Source organism: Triticum aestivum, chromosome 5B (assembly GCF_018294505.1).
Source record: "Triticum aestivum cultivar Chinese Spring chromosome 5B, IWGSC CS RefSeq v2.1, whole genome shotgun sequence".
Taxonomy (NCBI): Eukaryota; Viridiplantae; Streptophyta; class Magnoliopsida; order Poales; family Poaceae; genus Triticum; species Triticum aestivum.
In genome coordinates, this window is record NC_057807.1 from 35,416,100 (window position 1) to 35,428,153 (window position 12,054).

General features: G+C 44.5%; 1 pseudogene; it reads left to right on the forward strand.

Moving 5' to 3' along the window:
• The first annotated feature begins 213 nt into the window (after positions 1–213).
• LOC123110250 (uncharacterized) lies at positions 214–4,672 on the forward strand (annotated as a pseudogene).
• Positions 4,673–12,054: the final 7,382 nt, after the last annotated feature.

The window sequence follows — 12,054 nt, forward strand, 5'->3', positions numbered from 1 at the left end:
CAGTTTCTTTTAATTCATGTAATAGTTCACGGATTTAGGAGCTCAAACTTTGATGCTCACAACCTTGCGAAATATGCGTTGGGTCTTGGGCTTGGTCGCCATGTTTGGTTAGGCTAGTCTGAGGGTATTCCCTTCGTCCATGTAAACATTGTAACGGATGAATAAAGTTTCCTAGGGTTGCCTCAAAAGAAAAGCTAAGCAAGCAAACCATCCTTCCTTCCAAAGAGATTTCCCCCAATGTTTCTCAAAAAGAAAAAGAAAAGAGATTTCCCCCCCAAAATCGATCTCCACCTAGGTCGCCGCCGGCGAGGCGATGGCCAGCCTCAACGCCAAGGCCAGCACCGGCCATCTCCGCGTCTACGGTCCGGCGCTGCACGACTACGGCGCCCCGCTTATGAAGGAGAGAGATCAGGAAGCGTCACTCCTCCTCCTCAAGATCCGGCAGCACTACGCGGAAGCCCTCAGGCGGCTCACCTTCCGGTGGCGCTCCGACGTCTGCTTGGGCGTCTGTGTCGGACTGCTCGACCCGGTCTCCAACATAATCGCCAGCACCCTCCTCGCCGCCGCAGAAGCTCCAGTTGACACGGACCCGACGGCGGTGGACGGGCCCAAGCTCAGGGACATGGAGCGGCGCTCGCTCGACGGCCTCGTCGCCTTCCTCACCTGCTTCTTCCCTTACCTCGCCGATTGGGAGGCCGTCAGGTACCTTCTCCTCGCCGAAGCCGACCCCATCGTTGCCGCGCCCCGCGCGCATCGTCATCGAGTACCGCGGCGTCAGGTGCTTCCGCGAAGGCTCCGCCGCCGCCCGCGGCGCCCTCAAGCTGGCCCTCCACTGCGCCATGGTGGCCGCCAAGCACCCGTGTCCCTCGCAGCTCGCCGACGTGTGGCTGCTGCTCAGCTCCTCCCTCCACAATGTCGTCCCCTTGCTCTCGGATGTGCAGCCCAATTTCCCCCGCGACATCCTCCACAGCTTCCACACATTGGTCAAGGAGACGGCACATTTCCCACATCCTCCTCCTGATGGCAGCCTCGTCAGGCCATGGAAACTTGCTGCCCGTTGCCGCAAGCACGCCGCCAAGCTGACCTACCAGCATTCGTGGTCACTGACGCGAGTGCTCCTCGACACGATCCATGGATTCTACCTGCAGGCTCTTGCCAGATTGCCGGTTGGTTACCACCGCAGCCTGCTCGATGCTGGACATTGCTACGGCCCGTTCGACCCCGTCTGGAACATCATCGTCAACACCATCTGGTACCAAGCCACCTTCCCACCACTGAGTCAGCAAGACGAGCTCGACATTGTCGGCACATTGTGCCTAATGCGGATTGAAGCACGATCCTTCTACGGACTTGTCTCCTTCCTCTGCACCTGTTACCAAGATCTCGACACCGATCAGGCCATAAGGTTCCTGCTCGACACGGCACTCAATTTGTCCGCGACAAAGCACTGCAGCAGTGTCAAGGAAGAACAAGAAGCCTACCGGGCTGCTGCCATTGCGGCATGGCACCCCAGACCCGACGCCCAAGCAGGATTCCTCAGTTCATTAAAGGCGATGTTGGTAGCGCCTCATGTCCTGTCACTGCTACAAGATGGAGGCCAGTATCAGCTCTCCTCTCAGTGTGTCCACCAGCTACTCACGCTATTGTGCTCTGAATACCATTCCATTGTTGGTGTCCCAACCCATCAGCAGAGGCCAGCTCCCATTTCTGAACGACAGTTCCATTTTACCATGTCTGAGGGACGTAAACAGCGAAGGGCTCATAGAAGGATCTCCGCAAAGGTCAAGGCTGCACTAAGGAGATATGAGAAGCAGAATACAGTGAGTTAGTTTATCCCTTTGATGCCTCTATATTTATTTTTAACCAAATGATATCAACCAAAAACCTACATAAACAGCTAATGGAACCTGCTACCTATCGACCTCCCTCGATTCATTATCAGACTGACTGAAAGCCCTGCAGTTCATCTTGTGAAAGTTCATATTTTCTTCTTTATAATCCTGCTGAATAGTTGCCACATGTAAACAAACTTTGGACAAGCCCAAGAAGTTTGCTTCACTGCACGATTGACGGCCCCCCGTCTGGCAGGTCCCCAAAATTTTGGGGCCCCAGTTTTTTTCCTTAAGTACCATATACTACTATTAGTTTTACTTTCAGTTTTTAGAGGCTGTTAGTCTTATACTCTACTTCATAGTGTTAATCATTACATTAGCTGGGAATTGTCAAGGCAATAAAGAATATACCATTTACTTCTTCCTGGGAATCTGCACTGCTGCATACGCACCCCTCTCAGTCATGCACCACACTACTAGTCATGCATAGCAATCTTTTGGTTTTTCATTTACTACTCATGCACCACACTACCCCGTTGCTCATCGGCTGATAGTAAGAGCTTGCATTCTTCTTCTACTGTGACTGCACTCATTATGGGTAAAAAGAATTCTGATAAAGAGCTTGCATTCTTCTTCTACTGTGACTGCACTCATTATGGGTAAAAAGAATTCTGATAAAGAGCTTGCATTCTTCTTCTACTGTGACTGCACTCATTATGGGTAAAAAGAATTCTGATAAAGAGCTTGCATTCTTCTTCTACTGTGACTGCACTCATTATGGGTAAAAAGAATTCTGATAAAGAGCTTGCATTCTTCTTCTACTGTGACTGCACTCATTATGGGTAAAAAGAATTCTGATAAAGAGCTTCCATTCTTCTTCTACTGTGACTGCACTCATTATGGGTAAAAATAATTCTGATAAAGAGTTGTGCGTATAGTAAAAGATACTCGGAGATTTTTATTCCAAATGAAACTGCGTATATGACCCATTGATTTTTCAAATATTTTGGAACAACTGGGCTCTTTTGCAATACAATTTGGTAAGTTTTTCAGTTACTGTTGCATCGACGAAGATAAGTATTTCGAAATAAAAATTGTTGGTGCCCTACTTCTGATTGAACAATAAAGACAGCTAGGGATAGAAACATGTTTTCCCTGTAATTGCCTTTTTAATAGCTATCAGGCCCACTTTTTAGTTTCGCACCGATCCTCCAAGTTATTGGGTAAGATCCTAATGATTGAGTTAATTCCTACGCAAAGGACAAGCATTATCATCTGGAGCTCTAGAATAATGTTCAAACAAGTAGTGCTATGAGATCAAGTTTGATTAGGATGTGCTCTAGAATAATGTTCAAACAAGTAGTGGTCTGGAAAGAGGGGATATTGATCTTCCCTTAGTTCTACTTTACACTCACTCGCTGATTCGCTTGCCTTTTGCAATCTTATAGGGACACTCTTATCAGCTTCATGTGGTGTGTGGTGTAAATGAATGTGTGTCAGGTCCTGACAACTGCGAAGGCTCGGGTTTGAAGCCAGGACTTGATCCTAATGATGACTACTACCATCGCACCCATGCCAACTTTCTGGCGACTCGAAATGTTGCCGGCATAGTTTCAGCTCCTGTACTCTTCTTTGCGAGCTTAGTAACCACGATGACGACCAGGATAGCCAGCTTCTGTGTTGCCCCGTGGATTTGCCACCACCAGGCGCTGGTATATACACACGTTCCTTCCCCTTTGTTTAAGGTTCCTTTTTTTTCATCATTTGGATATGGTTCTTAATAAATAGTAGTTCTTGCTCATGTCATGCGCTGCCATCCATGTGTACCGTAGATGATATGTAGATGGTTACATTCACTAGGAAGTTGATAGTTTACAAACCACAATCGAATCTGGTTGTAATCGTTGAATTGATTAAGTAGATTTCCTAATTTGTATGATCATATCGTTACAAACATTCTGAAGGACCACAAGTCTGTTACTGCCTGTTTAGCCTGAGCAACTGAAAAGTAGACTTTTGCACGCGTACGTATAAGCACAGTCAATTCATCAGCATAACTGTCCAAACTAGAGCGAAATTCCTACTAAAAAATCTTGGAAAAATTAAGCGTATGCAGATTCATCATAATTTAACCTCCTTACTGTGTGCTTCATCTTGTGCATCTTTGTACAGCAGGACTAGTCTGCTGCCTTTTCTGCGAGCATCAAGGAATCAGGATTGTGCACCCGGCCTTGGAGAGATTCCATGGGCACGAGGCAGAGTTCGAGAAGATGGTCCGCGGAGGAAATCTGTACAATAATGACTACTATCCGGAGGGCGACATCGAGCCCTACACCAACCATCAAATCTTAAAGCACAGTGAGTATGTTGCCAAGTGGGTGCACGACGGACTCGACGAGGACTGCATGTACCTCGGTAGCAATGACTTCAACATCGAGGAAGATGAAAGCGATGAGGAGGTTGACGATCTGGAGTAATATGTGACGAAGAATCTAGTGATGGTGAATAGAGTAACTTATTTTGCTGTGTTGGGTGTAGTATTCGCTTGCCTGCACTGACGATCCTCGATTAAGTAGCAGCTAGTTCGTTTATGAGTTTAATTGTAGGATTAGCCAGTCTGTCGACCTAACAAGTAGTTTTTGGAACCAAAAACTGCCTTTCTGTTTACAGTGCATATCAGTAACACTGTTGTGGCCCTAAAAAGAGTAACACTCTTGTGTGTGCTACTGTAGGTATTAATGCAGGATAGAATGTGCATGATTTGCATCTATCATGTTCATACGTGTGGTAAACGTCTCGTCCGGACATCAAGTGCTTCCTTTGATTTAAAGGAATTTTATAGAATTTTTGGAAAGTTGAAATCCTTAGAAAGTTTGCTTACGTTTGTGCTTTGATTCGTAGCATTGGATTTCATAGGGATTTTTCCTATGAAATCTTTTATACTACATTTCATAGAAAATCTAACATCCACTCCAACCTCTTTTTACAATTTCTTTATTTTTCCTCTTGCATCAAACACTCCTTGCTATTCTTACACTAGGATTTAAGTGGACATGCCACTCTAATCCTATACTTTTCATATTCATGTATCTTTAGAATCATGTGAATCAAAGAGGCCCTGGGTTTCTTCACCAATTTGTTACTCTCTCCATCCCATAATATAAGAGCATTTTTGACACTATGGTAGTGTCAAAAACGCTCTTATATTATCAGACGAAGGAAGTAGCTTGCAAAATTCAAAAAAAAATCTGATTTTTTGGTGTGAAACATTGACAAAATATATGTTAGCTTGCAAAATTTCATCACCATATGTCATCCGTGGAAAACGTGAAAAAAAAATCAATGCTCCAAAATGTTATTTTTAAACGCATTTTGGATCATCAATTTTTTCCCACATTTTCCATGAGTGTCATTTCGTGATGAAATTTTGCAAGCTACAAAAACATTTGTCAATGCTTCACACACACACAAAAAAAAAATCCAGAATACTGTCCAGAAAATCATGAGAACCCTCAAAAATTCTTGAAAGAAGCAGCAAGAGCCAATCGAGGAGCCCCTCCCCACTTGCTCCACTTACCACGCTGCAACCGGCCCGCGCATTTCTCCAAAATTTCGAATCCCGAGAAATCCGGGATCTGGCAGAGCAATTGACTGCACCAGAGATACTCACATCTATTCGGGTCAGATACGGCACTCTACAGCTCGTAACTTATCTCACTCGGACAATTAACAAGCCAGAATCGATCGAGGCGATTGACAAAGGGTATATCAACTCATGTATCTACAAGCCTCTGAGAAATGTCTCCGAGACACCAAGTCTGGTCTGAATTAGTTTCGGCCCTTTCTCACTCAAACTCCGATCCATTCGGGGGCCAATGACGATGACATGAACCTAGGGTAGGGTCTCAGGCCTGACCTAGATGCCCTATCCAAGGACACTGCACAAGGACTCCAAGATCTGTAAAGTTGGAAAGGAGATTCTGACTGGAATAACCACGACATGCAAGTCACTCGACAGGAATATCCACTCGGTTACTCTTTATTTCACTCGACCACGGTCGTTCACTCGGTGGACAGAAGACCGAGAGCCACCCCAGGATGGCAACAGTCGGGCAATCACTCCGTCGCTGTAAAGATCATTAAACACGGGCGTTACCAGTAACGTTTGTGCATTTATCCTCTCATTGAACCCTTGCGTAACTGCGGACTAAGAGGGGTCGGCGTACTCTATATAAGCCACCCCTCCTCTCTTGCACAAGGGTTCGCACCCCCTGTAACTCAACACTCCAATCAATACAAACCCTCCGCGGCACCGAGACATCTGTTACCTCCTCCGAGAGGGGCCTGAACTCGTAAATCCGAGTGTACAACTTCGCCGTAGCTAGGCTCTGCCCTCTTCTACGTACCCCTACCTCTACTATCAGATCCGTTCCCACGATATGCGCCGGAAGGACGACAACGACGACATGGACAGCGACGACGATGGCATGGACAGCAACGACGGTGCGGCATGACAGGGCGGCCACGTGTACGAGGTGTCCAGTATAGGGTTTAGGTTTTTAAGTAGTTTTTACTTAAACGGTCGAAATATTGTCCGTTTTATGTAAATTATATCCAAACTTTAATGAAATCCGCAGTATTTGCATGAAATCCACCACGCTGCAAATGCCACTCGTCACCTTTAGAGCCGATTTAAATCCAAGTTTTAATATTTTGTTTCTAGCAACATTTTTTATATATTAAAACTCTTATATTAAAATCATGACTAACCCATCATACTAAAACACTTAATATTTTGTTTCTAGCCACCATCATATTAAAATCAATCAATATATGATATTAACCATATTGAATATCTTAAAATATTTTGAAATATGCTAGCTTTCAAGCCAACGAAATGTACTTAATTTCTTTCTTTCCGTCCTATCATGACTAACCCATATAATTATTTTTTGATTGTTGAAGACTTTCTTTTTTCTTAAGTGCATGATATAGGAAGGGAAACAGTTGATCTTTTGATTATAGCTTTATGTGCATGCATTTGACTAATGCATGTACCATTTATCTCATAGTGTACTAGTGCAGGATTGTTGTCAGTCGAGTGCAAGTGCAGGATTGTTTGTTCGATAGCAGGCTAACTGGTGCACACGTTCATCCCTATGCTGGGATGATTAGCACATGCATTAGCGCTGCGGCGGTAGGTCGCGTATAAACGCTGTTTAGTTGTTGATCTTCCGCTATTGACCGTGATGGTAGATAGTTAAACCCTACTGTAAGAGTCAGTAGCGGTAGGGGAAAAAAATGTCAAATCCGGAAAAAAAATTCAAAGGAGGGTCCGATCATGCTTAAGTTTAGAAGGAAAAAAAAGGTCAAAACATTGAATTCGGCCACTAGGAGAACCAAGCACTTAGATACTCTACAAAGACTGCTCTAGCCAGCTTTGAGAAGGAAAAATCAGCGGGAGAAACAATGGCAGGAAACAACGGCAAGAGAAGATGCGCGCCGACCGAGGGTGAGTGTGTGCGTGTGCGTTATATGTTCTCTGTTTGTTTAAATTCGTGCAAACATTGCATAACCAACAAGGGTGGATTTTGTGCTCCCAAACTAGTTTGAACCTTTTATAGTAATAGTTTGAATTCCTTTTACATTATGAAGTCAGGAAAAAGAATTGAGCCAGAAGCGAGCTCTTCCGAGCTCACTTGATAGTTTAACATTGACGAATATGCTATTCATGTTCGAGAGAACATGGCATCATAGAAAACAGCCGAGCTTCTCTATTCGCTAATCGACTAATCTATCCACCAGTCGACTGTTCATTTGCTTCAAATCCGCACGACTCGACAGCCGTCCGATCCGGATCCAACGGACCGCGTTGCTCCTGGTGCGCGCAGCGCGGGTGGCGGTAGTCGTTACCATCGATGTGTGTCGCTGACTAGTGGGTCCACTGGAACCGCCCATATCGCCCAATGCCACGATCCCCACTCGCCCCCTCTCGCGTTCGCCCGCACTACTTCTTCTTCCTCTGATTCCGGCCTCTCCATTCGAATCTCCTCTCGCTCCCCTCCCCCTCGTGCGCGACGGTTGCTGCTGGTGGCGAGTTCCGGTTCGCGGCGGACGGCGACTGGTGGATACGGTGAGGAACGCATTCCCCGTGCCCTGTTTTCCTTCTCTTTTTGCTCCGCCGCTCTGGTCCGCCATTGATTTAGGTTGGAGCCGTCGAAACTGGTAGATTGTTGTTCATATTAGGTTAGATTAAGGCCGGCTTCTAATTTCTGAGTCGAAGTTGAGTAGCGCATCCCTCATTCCCCCACCCATCCACCCGCCCCGCTCTGTATTTCCTGTTGCTCCGCCTCCATGCTTCGCCGTTGATTTTTGGTGCTCGGACTCTTAGATTCTGGCGGTCGTTGTTGCTATTGGGCTAGGCTATGTCGCCTTCTAAGTTCAGTTTGAATATGGTTCGGACATCTGGTTTAATTTTGTGGTAATCGTGGGCGTGGATAGGTCTTAGTGGTGGTAAGTGTGGTTGGTTCTAATAGGGATTTTGTTATGGTGTTACTGTTGTGGATGTGGTTGTTTAGGACATCCAACAATGTTTGGTGTTTATGGATTTCAAGTTGTGCATAAGTGGATGAGGATTTAAAAAGCAACCCTAAGTTTTTTCACATAATGTTGTTTTATGTTGGTTTTGTTAGATGCGGTTTGTCCATTGATTAGGCTTTTGTGCTGCTCCAATTAGCTTGTTTACATTGCTTGATTTGCTTGTTATGATTTGTTCCGTTCAATTATCATGATGTCTATATTGAACTTACCAACTATATTGCACTCAAATTACCAGATGCTTTAAACTCTGCTATTTATCAGTGTTGTCTTGTTATGGTTGAATTATCATGGTGATGGTTTTACACTTACCTCTGTCATCTTACTGTAGTTACCATAAGTTTTTGCTAGACTAACTATATGTAGCACAACGCTTATTTCTCATTCATTTTGTTTTAGTTGGGTTATTAATGAGCATGTGTGAATGCTATTTCTTATCATTGGTAATTTGGTTGTAACTTACCAATTGCATTGTGCCTCAATTATCAGTCTCACATGCTTTTTATATACCTGTGCTATCTGTTTTACTTTTTTTAGCATGTGCGACCAATTTGCAGTTTGCTTGTTTCCTTTTATCAGCTGTATTATTGCTTTGTCAAACACTGGTTTTATAAACAATGTATTCATTTTTTTCCTACGTGTCAGGGAGACAATGCCAAGGAAGCGTAAAGGAGATGACGATGGAATCGATGAGGTTCCTTCGAAGAAGGCGAAACGCCCTCCTCCGCGGAACAGAGCCTCACCCAGTTCGCTTCTTCTAGCATGCAAGGACGTGAATGATGACAGGAAGGGTGCCATTGATGATATGGATTTAACTAGCCTTCGAAATATCCAATGTGACCATCTATTCAACAATCTCAGTGTGTGGCTTGCTGATCTCTACGACCCCAATTCGCGTGAGGTGGTCGTACCAGGCCGAGGCAGGCTTCCGGTCAATGAAGAATACGTGCATCGTGTTATGGGTGTGCCGCGTGGAGGGAATTATGTCCCTTACAACCTCTCATCTGAAACTGATATTGAGTTAGGGCTTGAGTTGTTTGGCGAGCTCGGATATGCCCCTAAAATGACTGATCTTGTTGATCTCATAAAGGGTTCTGAAAATTCTGATGACACTTTCAAGCGTATGTGGCTTCTGCTTGCGGGGAATACAGTCATTGCCCCGACCACCTCCAATAAAGTTAGCCCCCGTTGGTATGCTGTGCTGGTAAGTTTTTTGTGAATATGTCATTTTCTTTCTTGTGTGCCTGATAACTTTTATATATGTCAGTGTGATAACTTTCATATTTTTTGTGGTGCATTCGGTGAACTTCAGTGCTGTTTTTTATATTGCAGCGTGACATCAATGGTGTTAAGAATCTCAATTGGTCCAAATTTATTGCTGATGAACTGCACAAGGCGCTGTTGAAACGCAAGCCTACCAGGGGTTGCCTTCTTTTCTACAATGTAAGTGACGATGCTTTCCTCTTACCTTCTCTTTTGTCATTTGTCATTTTCTTTGTCACTTTGTGGCTGATTTTTGTAAGTGTTTACCATGGCGCTTCTGTTTTTCTTATCAGCTGTTGTACATTCATGCGATTGATCTTTCTGGACTTGGCATCGAACTGCCTGATGGTCCTTTTCCCATCAATGTATGGACAAAGAAGCTGATAACTCTTGTCCTCAACAAGGATGTTCAGGCTGACAAAGTTTCTTTCGGGAAACTACCGGTAATATATATCTATGTTTTTTAGTTCACAGTCTGCTTTTCAACTGCATTTTATTTTCATTGTTTGTTTGTTGTTACTTATCTGTGATGGTTACATTTTTTTCCAGTTGAAGCCTGAGTTTGGCATGAATTTCTGTCTCTTTGGTGGTGTGGAAGGTCTTGACAAGTTTATGCGTGTTCATACTGCCCCAAGCTGCAGTGAAGAGGTGAGCATGTAACCTAGTTTTTTGATCTTTTTTTTTTGCTATTTTATGTTCTTTCATTGGCTGATAAATTATATTTTGCACCCATTTGTGGTTACCCTGATTTGTTGCCAACTTGTCACTCTTTACTAATCTGGATGATTTCCATTGTGGCATATCCTCTATATAAAATATAATTATGATGCAACCATGTGATAATTATTAGTGCAATGCCTTGATAACTTTTGTAGCATTTCTGTGATAACTTGATATCATGATAACTTTTGGTTGCATTTATTATGATGATTGTAGCATTCCTGTGATAACTTGATATTCATGATAACTTTTGTTGCATTTTTGTGATAACTTACTAGTTATTTCCATTCTTTTTTCATTTTTTATGTTGAACAGAAATTTGCCAAATTAACTCAGATAGTTGCTCGATTCACGTCCGCCATGGCTGGCATCCTAGGCAATCTTGTGGAATCATTCACCGCTTTAGATGATGAGGGCCATTCACATGCATCTCGTCAGCTAGACGCTGGATTGAACGTTATCTCCTCTGCCGCCCGTACGACGTCAAGGACTACACGGTCATCGCAAGGCAGGCGGACAGAAAGTGCTGGAAAGAATGTGGCTGAAGATTCTGACAGCGATGACGATTATCACGGAGGCGATGATTCTGATTCTAACGCTGACTCCGATGATGATGATGATGACTATCGAGTTGTTCGTCGTCGCCCTAAAGATCCTTTTGTTGCTTCAGGCAGTGGTACCGTGGATGTAGACATGGGCAGCGGTCCAGCTGATGATGAGACCACACATCTTGATGGTGCAACTGTCAAAGCCCATGATGCCACAGGACCAAATGTTGAAGACACCCCTGTCTGCCCTGCCGGCGATAACCTCGTTGAGTCTCAGATCTTACTCACTAGAACATCTCATGCAGCATCCGTCGAATCAGGTGATCGAGGGCTTAGCCAGCAAGGTCTGACAGACACGCAAGCTGAGGCGGCCACTGACTCTTCTGTCAAGCGGTGCGGTGCTGAGCTTTTGAAAAATTTGGCTTACCAGAGGCGCAAGAAGCTGAGGCTACCATCACCCCCCCCCCGTTCAGCTTCACCAATTGTGCCATCACCCCCCCGTCCAACTTCACCAGCTGTGCCTGCCAGCCCATCGCAAAGGCCGTCTTCACCAATTGCACTGTCAGCATATGAGATTCATGAAGCTGTGAAGAAAGTTGTGGTCCAGGAGCTTGGTATACGCGTGGCTGAAAAGGGAACCGGTGCCTCTGTCCCACTGTCCACTTTGCGGCAGGAGGCCCCACGCAGGTGAATTATTATTTTCCAATGTCCTTCTTATCAATTATGTGCCTGAAACAACATGGTAAATACAGTCGTTTGTTTAAGGTAGTTTGGGTAATTTCATGCCGGTGATCAACTTGCTTATTTTTCATCTGCAGGGCCCCCGGCAAACAATCTGTTGCTGCTAAGGATTCAGGGATTGCACCAGTGAAAAGGTATTCAAATTGTTACTTTCGTTTATGTTCAGCAGTTATTTTGTTCTTGTTGTCTGATAACTCATGTTGATGAACATTGATAACTCAACTTTGCCCCCCTGGTAATTTAGAGTTACCAATCTTGATAGTTGTATGTGCTTGTAACATTTGGTTATTTTTTTTATTCAGTGCACCTATGAAACAAGTTGCTGCTGCTAAGGGTTCTCCAAGTGAACCAGG